A 14,178-nucleotide genomic window follows, 5' to 3' on the forward strand; every position below is an offset into this window, starting at 1 on the left:
TTTCCCAAACTTGTCACTGCTGTTGAGCCCCACTTCTGCACACTTCAGCATCTCTTCCCTTATATTTATTTTCTTCTTAAACTTCCAGAATTTCCAGTAATCTTAAGAAATTAATTCAAGTATCAGATGTAAAGAATTTGCAGCAATTCCAGAAATCAGTAGCTCCTTAGTTTCAGATTTGGTTATGCAGATTATATAAAGTTCCAACATTCTTCAAAACTGATTTCCTTAAGCTGCACTGAAGTTCACTGTTTCATCTTCCAGTAATTTGAATCAGAATTTATAGAGGCCAATAATGCAAGAATACCATTTGTTTCTTCACTTTACAAAATTTCATCTGAGCTTCTCCCTTTCTTGATGATTGCTATGGTATCAAGTAGCCGAAATTGTCTTCATTCCTTCATAACTAATGCCTCAATCTGACTATTTCATTAGTGGATTCAATAAAAATAGCATTTCATATAATTTTCCACTTCTGCACAGAAATGATCTTAGCTTCCATTAAAATTATTAAAATTTTCAGCTCCTTTGACATCCTTGCAACTGATATATCTTGACTCCAAGCTCACTGACATGTTCGTGCACCAAAGAAATATTCAAATATAGACCTTGTTCATTCTCCTATTGCATTACAAATTCAGCACTACTTTCCAATTCTGAACAAATCTGTTGTGTACAGATTTTCCAACCATCCAATAGTTACAATTCTCAAAATCTACAACAATTCCATCTTGCTTCTTGCATTTTGTTTGACACTGCAATCTTGAGAACTTGAATTCAGAAACGTACTGTTCACAAACACATCACCAATTTGTACAGCTAATTGAATTCAAAAATGTAAGTTTTGATCTTGAAAGGTTTCCTTTAACAAGGACAAAATTTGAAAATTCATCCATTTGCCCAACTCACACTCAGCACCTCCCCCACACTTCAATCTTTGTTCATCTAGTCAATCCAACTCATCAAGAATTCAACCAAAACTTCTAATGGAATGAAGGCAAGGCAAAGTGATCAAGAGTTAAAATGCTAGATAAGAATCTTTTAAGAAAATTATAGAGAAAGGAATTGGAAATTGTGAGAGAACAAGAATGACAAATATCCTTTATGTCCACGCATACATATGCTATTGTGACCTTGAAAAGAAGCTAAGCAAGTTCTAGAGTTTCAATTGTTGTAAGTGCATGTCACACAAAGAAAATAATAGAGTTTAGGCTTGTGGTGGTCCTTACTAGGTATTTTCATGCAACCAAGCTCAATTGATCAAATTGAAATTCAACACTATGTTAACCAATATCATGTAAGTAGAGCATCCAATCATGTCAAGTGACCTAAACTTGATGATCAGATTTAAGAAACTTTTACCATCTTAAAAGTATTACTAAAACAATTCCATGGAGAATTTTATTCAAATGACATGCCATGTATACCAAACTAAATGCAAAAGTGTGGAAGCAAAGTGTGAAAGTAAAATGCAAATATAGGAAAATGAAACTAAAGAAATGTATAAAGCAAAAAAAAATAAAAGCAAGGAACAAACTCCCCTTAACTTCGGGCGGTTGAAGAAGATTTAGTAAAAGAATCCACGCCGGAAGTGGAGTATCCTTGATTGCGATTAACTTCTTTTTATTGACCATTTTTCCATTGCAAATTCTTTCTGGAGGTCTTAGGCGGTTCAGTTCAAGCATCCACTCCGGAAGCTTGTATACTCCTACAACATCAATAAAAGACAAGAACTCCCATACACATGTGTAATTAAAAGAAAATAGGAGAATATTAGTTTTGATAGAAGATTTGTCAAGAAATGAATCACAACTAATAAAATCAATAAATGGTACCTCTATTGAATTTTTTGATAAATCACAAGAAATACTCACCTTGTCATTTTGAAAGGTACCTGGAGTGGTGATTGTTACCTCCTCTTCATCAAGATATGGCTCAAGCTCTGGTTCTATTGACTGTACATCCTCATGTAGTGATTCTTGGGTGCTTGGCTCCATAGCACAAGTCCCTACACTTACATCTTCAATTTTTGGTGATTCTTGAGGTAATGCTTCCAATAAGCATTCCCCTACACTTAAATCATCTTCAAAAACATGTTCAGAACCTGAATCACGATCAACATCTTCAACAACAAAATCATTAGGATTAGAAATTTGCATAATTACATCATTATCACAAAAAATACTAGAAAAATCATGTGAAGTAATGGGAGTAGGGTCAGGCCTGACAGAATCGCTACTTTCCATCTCTCCACTGGAATTTCGTGCTTGCAACTGATTAATGGATGATGCAATTTGATCTAATTGTAACTGTATGTTCTGTATCCTTGAAAATTGTTGCTCTTGATGCTCACTCATTTGTTGCATAATCTTTCTGAGTTTCCATGTTGACTCATCCATTTGAGAATCGTTTTGTTGAAAAGGTTGTTGTATAAAAGATGTTGAAACCTCTTAGAACTCATATGAACTCTGGTAAGCTGGATATGGCTCAATAAATGGTCCTTGTGCACTTTCATACCTGAAACATGAATTATCCAACCAATTAGAATTAAAACCATTTGAAAATGACTCATACCAATTTTGTTGATCCATGTTTAGGTAATATTGATTCTCAGGCTGAAAATACTGATTCTCCATTCCACCTCCAAAATTCTGAAAATATGGATCCATGCTAAAGAAATCTCCTATTCTTCACTACAACACTTAAAATCAAGATTAGAAGACTCAAGAGCATAAAGTTTCCATCACATGCAAATATGAACAGTAAAAGAATTTAATAATTCAAGAACAAACCAACATGAAAATACAAAAAGAAATAAACAATCAAATCAATCAACATGCTAACAAAATAAACCAATCAATGTTCAATCTAAAATTAAACACACACTACTAATTAGTTGTTCCCCGGCAACAACGCCAAAATTTAGTGTCGACCTTTTCACATGTCACGAGGCACTTCAAATTAATAAAGATTGAAACTCATTAAAATTAAGACAAGTGTTGTAGTAAGGAGTCTCAAGTCATATTTTTCCAAGGTTAACTAATAAATGTGTGAAAATTCTAGAAGTGGTTCCAATCAAATTCTTACCTTAATAAGATCAATGAAACTTCTCCATTTGACTCACATTGCAAATTAAATCCTTCTTCAATCAGAATTAATAACAAAGAAAGTCATTCTCATTTGAACATGATTAAATTTCACTTCATCAAATTATCCACAAGTAAATTTGTTATTAAACTTCATCTAATAAAATGAGTCAATGAATATACCTTTCATTCAAATTCACAGTACAAAGCATTCAAACATTCAAAGCTCTCATTCACAGTAGCAATTTAAATCACAAGTTGAGCATTCATCACACTAACAAGTTAACAGCCACTAGATCAATTTTATATAGAGCAAGGAATTTCTAACTAAATAGACAAACTAACTATCTAGCGATGAACAGAATTTCAGATTCAAACTGAATATAAATTGCAACAATTAAGTAGCTGCACAAGATTTGGATTGTAGAGATTTAAATGAAAACTGAAACTGAAATAAGAATTGCTAAACAAGAAATCATATGCAAATTATCTATCAGATCTTCAAATCTGAGCAAATTCAAGGATAAAACCAAATCAAAGATAATGAAAAACCAAAACCTAGAACATTCCACAATCCGGATCCAAGCTCAACTCCCCTCAATCTGCTGTGAACAGTGATGCCATTGGAAACCTCCCTTCAAGCATCCAACTACAATCAACCAAGCTTCCTTCTATTACCAGGGGATGCCCACAACTCTTGGAAACCTCCCTCAAAGCTCACATTCGACTGGTAACCTCACCATCCGAAGAACAGAGGAGAATTCTGTGAATTTGCAAACCGGATCGAATGGCCAAATCGACACAGCTTTACTATGGAATGAAGATCGGAAAGAGATTAGTAACTCCCGGAAACCTCCCTTGAAGCTCTGGTGGAAGCGAATAACGACGATCTGGAACCTCCCTCGATCGGGTATGCGGCGATGAAGCAGAACCCAAGTCGCGATCTGGAAACCTCCCTCGATCGCTCTCTGATCACCGGAGGTTGAACGCCGGCAGCTGGAGATCGTTGTCGTTGAAGAAGAAGAAGAATTGGATTTGATTTGAGGAATGGGAGCTGCAGCCGCGAAGAAGAAGACACACACACTGTAGCACAAATCGCGAACCGAGCTCAGAGAACACTGTAGTTCCTCACACGGCTTTTAAATCCTCCCAAATCTGATCGAATGGCTGAGAATCATTGGAGCTTGATCAACGGTGGAAAATAACCTAAAATCCGATCCAACAGTACTGATCTTCATCTACAATCCAGATGTACTCCTCATTAGGTCGGATGGGCCAGATGCTTGACGGATGACTCAAATCTACTTAATCTTCAATGGACAGTCCAAAACACTTCAAGGCTTCATCGCTTCATTTAGCCCTAGATTTGAGCCCAAATGTGGCCTGATCTGATCGGGTCAATGACACTTTTGATGCCTACAAAATAATAAACAAATATTAGTATCAAATATCATGAAAATAGGCTAATTTGTAATTATGTCCAAAATCAAATGCAATTATGAAATGTAATACAAATATGAGTTTAAGTTATGAATAAACCAATAAAAACATGCATTATGATTCAAAATAATATAGCAAATCATGGTTATCACCGGACCTACGTCACGGTCCGAGCGCACGAAAGGGATCCGGGCGCTTAGAACATGCCTATAAAAGAAGGCCTCCATGGAGCATCAAAACAACACCTCTTGCTACGACTGCTCTGTTGTGCTCTGCCCCTGCGACGCTGCGAAGCTACTCCGACAACTTAAGGTTCAAGTTTTTTTTATTGTTGTCGGTATTTCATTTTTATAGTTCTTGTACCTACTGGTGTAATCTTGTTTGTGAACTATTAGTGATTACCCAACGAAAGCACTCAATGAGTGTGGGCCTTAGAGTAGGAGTCGACGAAGGTTCCGAACCAAGTAAAACTGGTTCATGTTAGCATTGTGATTTCTATTTTTTCGCTGCATACTCGCTACGAATTTTCGATCGCTATTCACTCCCCCCTCTAGCGACTTCCACAATTCAACAGGATCAGCAACCTAGGGTTTGTTCCTTCTCGAAACATGACCTTACTGTCGTTCCTCCGGGTGCTTACCTCAATCTACCTGTCAAACCTTGGTCCTCCAAACCTGTTTGTACTTTGCCTCTCAGCATCGGATCGGCCCACTAGGACTTTCCCTCGATCTTCGGTCCTCCAAAGCTATCGAGCTTCCCTGCCAAGTATCGAGTCCTCTCAACCCACTTGGTCTTTCCGCCTGCCTTCCATGATCTGCTAAGTCTTTTCTACCTAATCACGACTAGAGCTTTTTCGGTTGAGTAAGCAGCCTGCACACTCAGTCAACTTATTAGATCACAACAAGACTTAACTTGAACTTTTAACAACATCAACACTTAGGTTGATTCTGGTGCATCATGCACCAACAAAACATCTAACTTTAATCCACTTATCATTTATCAAAACTCAGGTTTGATTATTTGTGCCAACTATACCAACACAAGGAGGTCGAGGACCGGATTCTTGGCAAGAGAAGCTCTTGTAGGTTGGAAGATCATATGAAAGGTAATAGAAATCCAAGAAGGTTGAGAACCGAATTCTTGACATGAAGACCTGGAGATGAGGAAGCTCCAGGCACAAAGTCTAGGGGATAGAAGGTTTGCCTGACATAAGGTACTTGAAATGATTTGGGTTTAGGTATAAATTGAATTGTGAGCTAAAATATGTATCAATCAATTAACTGATTGATTGGGAAGCCAATAATTGATTGTTTAATCAATTGAGAAGCACCTTTATGAGAATAGAGTGCTCCTGGATAAATCAGCCAATCGATTAGGGGGTAACTAATCGATCAGTCGATCGATTGACTAGACTTTTACTTGAAAGCACATAGCGCTCCTGGATCAATCAGTTAATCGATTAGGGGTAACCAATCGATTAGCTAATCGATTGAACAAGCTTTTACGTGAAAGCACAGTGCACTCCTGGATCGATCAACTAATCGATTGGGGGTAACCAATCGATCAACCGATCGATTGACCAGACTTTTACGTGAAAGCAAAGTGTACTCTTGGATCGATTAGTCGATCCATTGTGCAGCCTTCTTCGTAAAATGAAAATGAAGCTCTAATCGATTAGTGGATCGATTGATGAGTTCAATCGATTAAGGCTTTAGCCCAATCGATTAGCAAATAAAATAATCTGTAGTTGGTGGCGCTCAACAAATAATTCAAAATCGATTGGAGACGACATCTCCGTGAGAAACAGTTATATTTTGAAGACGTTTAAAAGAGCTTTTCAACGGAAAAACATGCATCACTCTTGCGAATATTGTTTTATTGCTCTCAAGTGCTCAAGATCAACTCAAGCTCTCCTGCTTTTTAGATTTTCAAGCTACTCAAAGAAGAAGAAGCTATTTCAAAGTTTGTAATCTTCTCTTCTTCTTCTTCTTCCTTGTTGTGAGCTATTTCTTTTGAGAGAGAGAGCTGCAAATCTTGTAAGGTTTCTCCACCTTCGGCATAGTTCCGAGAAGGAGTAGTTCCATAGTGGAAGGGTGATTTGATTGTGTAGGATCGAAAAGAATTTAGATATCTCCACAATGACATGATATTGTCCACTTTGGGCCTAAGCCCTCATGGTTTTGCTCTTGGGCTCTACCCAAAAGGCCTCATGCCAATGGAGATATCTTTCTCTTATAAACCCATGATCTTTTCCATGTGTTTTCAATATGGGACTATGTTTGCAACCTTGCAACCCCAACAATCCCCCCCCTCAAACAAAGGACCATGGGCTTCCCACGTCCGATCCTTGACCCACCAGGTCTTCCTGCCCCTCGGTCTACCCGACCTACTAGGACTTCCTGCCCCTCGGTCTACCCGACCTACTAGGACTTTCTTGCCTAGCCGCAACTAGGACTTCCTGCCCCTCGGTCCACCCGACCTACTAGGACTTCCTGCCCGGTGTCTGGTCCTCTTGATCCGAACATAGGAGCCCCCACTTTCTTTGTTCGAGGTCAATATTGTACTCACATGGTTCAATCAGACCATAGCTCTTGTGCACAGTCGGCGGTTAAACCTTTTGGCAGTCCGGGCTCTGATACCAATTGTAGGATCGAAAAGAATTTAGATATCTCCACAATGACATGATATTGTCCACTTTGGGCCTAAGCCCTCATGGTTTTGCTCTTGGGCTCTACCCAAAAGGCCTCATGCCAATGGAGATATCTTTCTCTTATAAACTCATGATCTTTTCCATGTGTTTTCAATATGGGACTATGTTTGCAACCTTGCAACCCCAACAGATTGTTCTTGTAAAAACCTAAGCCACATGAATTATAGACAATCAAAATAAGAATTCGAATAGGAAAAAAAAGAACATATGAGGATGGATCTTCGTTTCATCAAGAACATGACATAAGAAAGTAAATACTGTAATTATAAAGAACATGAATGCGGCAGAATTGTCATTGTTCTTCGTGTAGAGCTCGTCGATCCAACAATCCTGCAGAAGAAGAAGAAGGAGAAGAAGGTTGTGTTGGTGCGGTTAGCATTAACGATTTAACCTAGGTTTTGATGAATGACAAATCAGGTTAAGTTAGTTTGTTGTTGTATAACACTTTGATCAAGTGTGTAGGAGAAGTCCAGACAAGTCGACGGGCTGACCGGATGTCTGGCACGAAGCCCAGCTAGGTCGACGGGCTGACCGGATAGCTGGTGAGAAGACCAAGCAGGTCGACGGGCTGACCGGACGCTTGGCGAGAAGTCCAGCTAGGTCGACGGGCTGACCGGATAGCTGGCACGAAGTCCAGACGGGTCGACGGGCTGACCGGACGTCTGGCAGGTAAATGAGGTGAGTCACTGGAGGGCAGTGACTGCGAGGACGCATTCCCGGGAAGGGAACATTAGGCGTCGATCCGGCTTAGATCCATTTCGGATATCTAAGTCGAGATCGTGACTAGATTCCGGTATCGGAAAGACGGAATCTAAGTCATACTCTTTGCTATTACTTTGTTGAATTTTAATTGTGCTAACAATATGTTTTACAGGATATATATTTGCCTTGGACTAACTCTATTTTGCAGGAGAAGGAGTTCCTGGAAATAGGAGGTCCGGGCGCCCGGAAGGGATCCGGGCGCCCGGAGGTAAGTTTAATCCAAACTCGCGCGTCGCCACGGGCGCCCGGAGGTAAGTTTTATCCTAGCTCTGATACCAATTGTTGGTTGTTACTCGGAAAACCTAGAGGTTCCACTGTACAAAAATTTTGTACAAAGGTCTGAACCTTTTCCTAGCTACCATGTGTTCTTTTAAATTAAATTTTGGATCGCCTGCAGAACTTAACACGTTTGATCCAAAACTTAATCTATTTGTTCTTTTAGGTTTTGACTTGGATCTCCTGCGGAACTTAACACGTTTGACCAAAATCACCTTAAGTTATTAATTTCATTAAATATTAATTTCCATAATTGGTTCCCAGTACTGACGTGGCGAGACACATGGCCTTCTTGAATATGGGAGCAACCACCACCGACTAGACAAAACCTTTTATGGAAAGCTAATATTTAATTTCCTAAAATAACTTTAGGTTAACCGAAAAGAACAATCAAATCACAAGGAAAAACAAAACAAAAGAACACATCATCGAAAAACATATTCGAAATACTAGAATCGTAAGCCTCTTGTATTTGGTATTATTTCCATAAATAACTAGCATGATGCGGAAAGGAAAAATTACTAGTTATATCTTCTAGAAAGACCTCTTGATCTTCTACCGTATTCCTCTTCTAACCTCAGACGTTGTGTGGACAACGTTCTTCCGAGATGAGAAACCACCAATCACCTTCTTCTTCCTTGCAAGTTTCGGCCATCAAAACATCTTCTAGGATGAAGAGGTTCGGCCACCACCACCATGCTCCAAGGGATGCTAGAAACGAGGCTTGCTTTCTCTCCTTCTTCTCCTTCCTTGATCCGGCCACTAACAAAAGCTCCACCAAGAGATAAGTTTCGGCCAACAAGAGGAGAGGAGAGAAATAGGGCCGGCCACACCACCAAGGAAAAGAGGGAGAAAAATAAAATAGAGTCGTTAGCCTTGAAGCCTCCTCTACCCCCTCTTTTATAATCCTTGATCCTGGCAAATAAGGAAAATTTAATAAAAATTTCCTTAATTCTTTTTCCATTGAAAAGGAAAAATTATTTAATTAAAATAATTTTCTTTCTCAAATTTATTTGGCTGGCCACATAAAAGCTACAAACAAGGAGAGTTTTAATTAATTAAAACTTCCTAATTTGTCTCCAGAAATTTATAAAATTTCTCCAATAATTTAATCCCTTCATGATTGGTTTATAAAAAGGAAATTTAATAAATTAAAATCTTTCTTTTAAACATGTGGATAAAAAGAAAATTATCTCTAAAAATTAAAATCTCTTTTAATCTACAAATAAGGAAAGATATCAAATCTTTTCTTAATCTTTTGTAGAAACTTATAAAAGAGAATATTTAATTTTAAACTCTCTTCATGAACATGATTAAAAAGGAAAGTTTTCTTAAAATTTAAAATCCTCCTTTAATCAACAAATAAGGAAAGATTTCAAATTTTAAACTCTCTTTTAAACATGTAGATGATTTACAAATAAGGAAAGTTTTTACCAAAAATTAAAACCATCCTTTTAAACTACAAATAAGGAAAGAGATTAATCTCTTCTCTTAATCTTTTGTAGAAAGCTATAAAAGGAAATTTTTAATTTTTAAACTTTCTTTTAAAATCATGATATCCACATAAGAAATAATTTTAATAAAAATCTTTTTTTAATATTCTAGTGGCCGACCACCTAAGTTTGGGACCCAAGCTTTGGTCGGCCACCTACATGACTCATCCACTTGATCTTGGCCGACCCTAGCTTGGATGGGTAAGAAGGTGGGTATGCGGTGGGTATAAATCTCTATATACTAGAGGCTACGATAGGGACCGAGAGGAGGAATTGGTTTTGGTCTCCCGATGAAATTAAGCATCCCGTGTTCACCCCGAACACACAACTTAATTTCATCAATAATAATTCATTCCACTAAAGAATTATTATTGAACTACCGCACCAATCCCAAATTACATTTTGGGCTCCTTCTTATTATGAGTGTGTTAGTCTCCCTGTGTTTAAGATAACAAATGTCCACTAATTAAGTAAGTTACTGACAACTCACTTAATTAATATCTAGCTCCAAGAGTAGTACCACTCAACTTCATTGTCATGTCGGACTAAGTCCACCTGCAGGGTTTAACATGACAATCCTTATGAGCTCCTCTTGGGGACATTCTCAACCTAGATTACTAGGACACAGTTTCCTTCTATAATCAACAACACACACTATAAGTGATATCATTTCCCAACTTATCGGGCTTATTGATTTATCGAACTAAATCTCACCCATTGATAAATTAAAGAAATAAATATCAAATATATGTGCTTGTTATTATATTAGGATTAAGAGCACACACTTCCATAATAACTGAGGTCTTTGTTCCTTCATAAAGTCAGTATAAAAGGAACGACCTCAAATGGTCCTACTCAATACACTCTAAGTGTACTAGTGTAATTATATAGTTAAGATAAACTAATACCTAATTACACTACGACCTTCCAATGGTTTGTTCCTTTCCATCTTGGTCGTGAGCTACTGTTTATAATTTATAAGGTACTAATAACATGATCTTCTATGTGTGACACCACAGACCATGCTATCTACAATATAAATTATTTGAACAACTACATTTATCACAAATGTAGACATTTGACCAATGTGATTCTTATTTCTAGATACCAAAAGCTAGGCTTTTAGTATACATTCTAACAAACATTAGGCGTCGATCCGGCTTAGATCCATTTCGGATATCTAAGTCGAGATCGTGACTAGATTCCGGTCACGGAAAGACGGAATCTAAGTCATACTCTTTGCTATTACTTTGTTGAACTTTAATTGTGCTAACAATATGTTTTACAGGATATATATTTGCCTTGGACTAACTCTATTTTGCAGGAGAAGGAGTTCCTGGAAATAGGAGGTCTGGGCGCCCGGAAGGGATCCGGGCACCCGGAGGTAAGTTTTATCCAAACTCGCGCGTCGCCACGTGGAGCTTGCTGGTTGGACCTGCCACGTCCCACCAGGGCGTCCGGAAGGGATCCAGGGCACCCCGAGCCTCATATAAAAGGAGGGTCAGAGGGGAGCTTCAGAACAACAATGAAAAGAAAGTCTTCTACTGCTTGCTCTACTGCTTGCTCTACTGCTCTGCGCTCCAGCGACGCTAACAAAGATCCGACAATAAGCTCCTTTCCTTTTCTTTAATTCTTGTCGGTATTTTCTTTATTTTGCTAGCATTCCTGTACTTTAAATTGTAATCATTTTCGAACTGCTAGTGATTGTCCAACGAAAGTACTCACGGAGTACGGGCCTTCGAGTAGGAGTCGTCACAGGCTCCGAACGAAGTAAAAAACACCGTGTTCAGTTTGTCTAAGTTTTTTTATTCCGCTGCGCTTAACTCTTATTAACGCTGTTTTTTCGAATCGATATTCACCCCCACCTCTATCGACGTTTCACGATCCAACAAGTGGTATCAGAGCAGGTACCGCTCTGATTTGGTGCAACCACCAATCAGACAGGGGGTGAAAAGATTTTTTTTTTCTTTACGCTTAATTCTAAGTTGATATTATTATTAATTTGGGATTTTTTTTTCTCGTTGCAATTAAATCTAAATTGGTGCAACACCAACTTAGACACAACTATTATTTTTTCCCGCACTACTAATCCAAGACCAAGTCTTGGAACATTTTTTCGTTGTTTACTTGTGTGCAGAATGTCTCAACTAGAAGACTTCAGCACAGTACGTCCTCCCCTATTCAACGGGGATGACTTCTCCTACTGGAAGAAAAGAATGGAGGTGTACCTAAAGACGGATTACGATAAGTGGTTCAGCGTTATAAAGGCCTACCGAGCTCCAACCGACAACTCCGGAAATCCACTAGACACGGAACAGTGGACTCCGGACATGAGGAAAAAGGCGTCGACAGAAAACAAAGCAATCAATACGCTACACTATGGCCTAACACGAGAAGAGCTGAACCGGGTCGGACCGCATCAGAATGCTAAAGAATTGTGGGACAAATTGATCGAGCTGCACGAAGGAACGAGCGACGCAAAGGTAACAAAAAGAGATTTATTTTTAAATAAAATATTTAATATAAAAATGCAGGAAGGGGAAACGGCAAGTCAACTGCACGCGAGAATCAAGGACATCCTCAACGGACTCCACGCGATAGGCCATCAGATGGAAAACAGAGATTTAATAAGATACGCACTAAATGCCTTTCCTCGTAATAGCTTGTGGGCATCAATCGTAGATGCCTACAAAATTTCGAAAAATCTATCTAAGTTAAAATTAGACGAGCTTTTCTGTGAGTTAGAATTATATGAACAAACTAATGCTGGAGCCAAGAAAGGTATTGCTTTATTTGCAGACCATCCAAAGAAAAGAAGAGCAAGTCTGAATCTGAAGAGGATTCCGGTCAAGATTCAGAAGACGAAGAATACCTGGTGAACTTTGTAAGAAAAATGTTCACCAGGAGAAAAAAGAGCTTCAGCAAAAAGGACCTTCAAAAGATCAGTCCTCCCGCGGAACAAAAGAATGTGACTTGCTTCGGATGCAACAAAAAAGGGCACTACAAGAGCGAATGTCCAAGACTGAAGTTCGACAAACCGAAGCCAACCAAAAAGAAGGCCCTCAAAGCAACGTGGGATGACTCCTCGGACGAATCGGAGGTAGAAGAGCAAAAACACCAGAGCCACCTCGCGTTGATGACCCGCGAAGCTGAAACGGAAGACGAGTCAGGAGATGAATCGGAAGACGGGTCAGAACCCGAAGCAAGCCACAAGTCCGTACTCGTTTCCGAAGGCCCGGATGAGGTATATTTTAATTTAAACAAAAAATTCTTTAAAATTATTTCTTGCTTAAATAGTAAGTTAATTAAAATATAAAATGAAAATAAATCACTCCTTGAGGAAAATCAAGACCTCAAGGAACAAATAAAAAATTCAAATCCAATTCAAGATCTAATACTTGAAGAGAATTCATCATTAAAATCAGAAATTAATAACTTAAAAGAAATACTAGAAAAATTCACTACAAGATCAAAAAATCTAGACTTAATCCTGAACAATCAAAAAGCATGTTATAATAAAACCGGACTTGGATACAAGTCGAACTCAAATAAAACCTTTAAGTCATTAATAACCCAATACAAATCAACTAATCAAGCTTGGGTTCCGAAAGCGTGTTTGACCACGCAAGTAGGAATGAATCAATATTACATACCTAAAGAAAAAATATATTATATAAACTCGAATAAACCAAATCAAAAACCAAAATATAAGTCAAAGAAATCAAAAACTCAACAAAATATAAATTATCACCAAGTTAATTATAATTATAAAAGAAATCGACACAAACCTAAAGCGAAAATTTAAAGGTCAATAATTCAGGGGGAGACTCCAGAATAGCTGGCACCTCCAAAACTAACTTACCGAAAGGGTAACCTAAACAAACTAACCCGGCAGGGTAATTAGGATTAGTTAAAAAGAGACCAAGTTTAACTTGAATCATGGTACTGGTGAAGTTTTTGGATGATAGTACGTTAGGGAAGCTTGGGCATCGCATGTCTAGAAAGATATGGTTTCGATCTGGTGCATTTGGCCAAGTGGAACTGACTGAAGCTACCCTTAAATGGATCATAACTAGTTAGACCAAGATTTAGTACTAAGCTCCGTGGATAGGACTATTCGGAAAACCTCGAAAGGTTGGTTACTTCTAATGACGTCCATGTGACTCACCAAGCTTAGAAGTTTATCCGAAGAATGCCTATTTGTAGAGACCAAAGCTAAACTTGAATCTAACACAAGTTAAACCAAAATCCATAATTAAAATCCAACCCATCTCACAAAATTATAGGATTCCCTGATTGAAAACTTAAATCGGGTGAGATGACTAAGGATCAAAATTAAATTTCGAATTTCAAATGAATTAAAATTAAAATTTGAATTTCAAATTAAATTAAATTAAAATTAAATTTTAAA

The sequence above is a fragment of the Zingiber officinale genome, chromosome 6A (genome assembly GCF_018446385.1).
Source record: "Zingiber officinale cultivar Zhangliang chromosome 6A, Zo_v1.1, whole genome shotgun sequence".
Taxonomy (NCBI): Eukaryota; Viridiplantae; Streptophyta; class Magnoliopsida; order Zingiberales; family Zingiberaceae; genus Zingiber; species Zingiber officinale.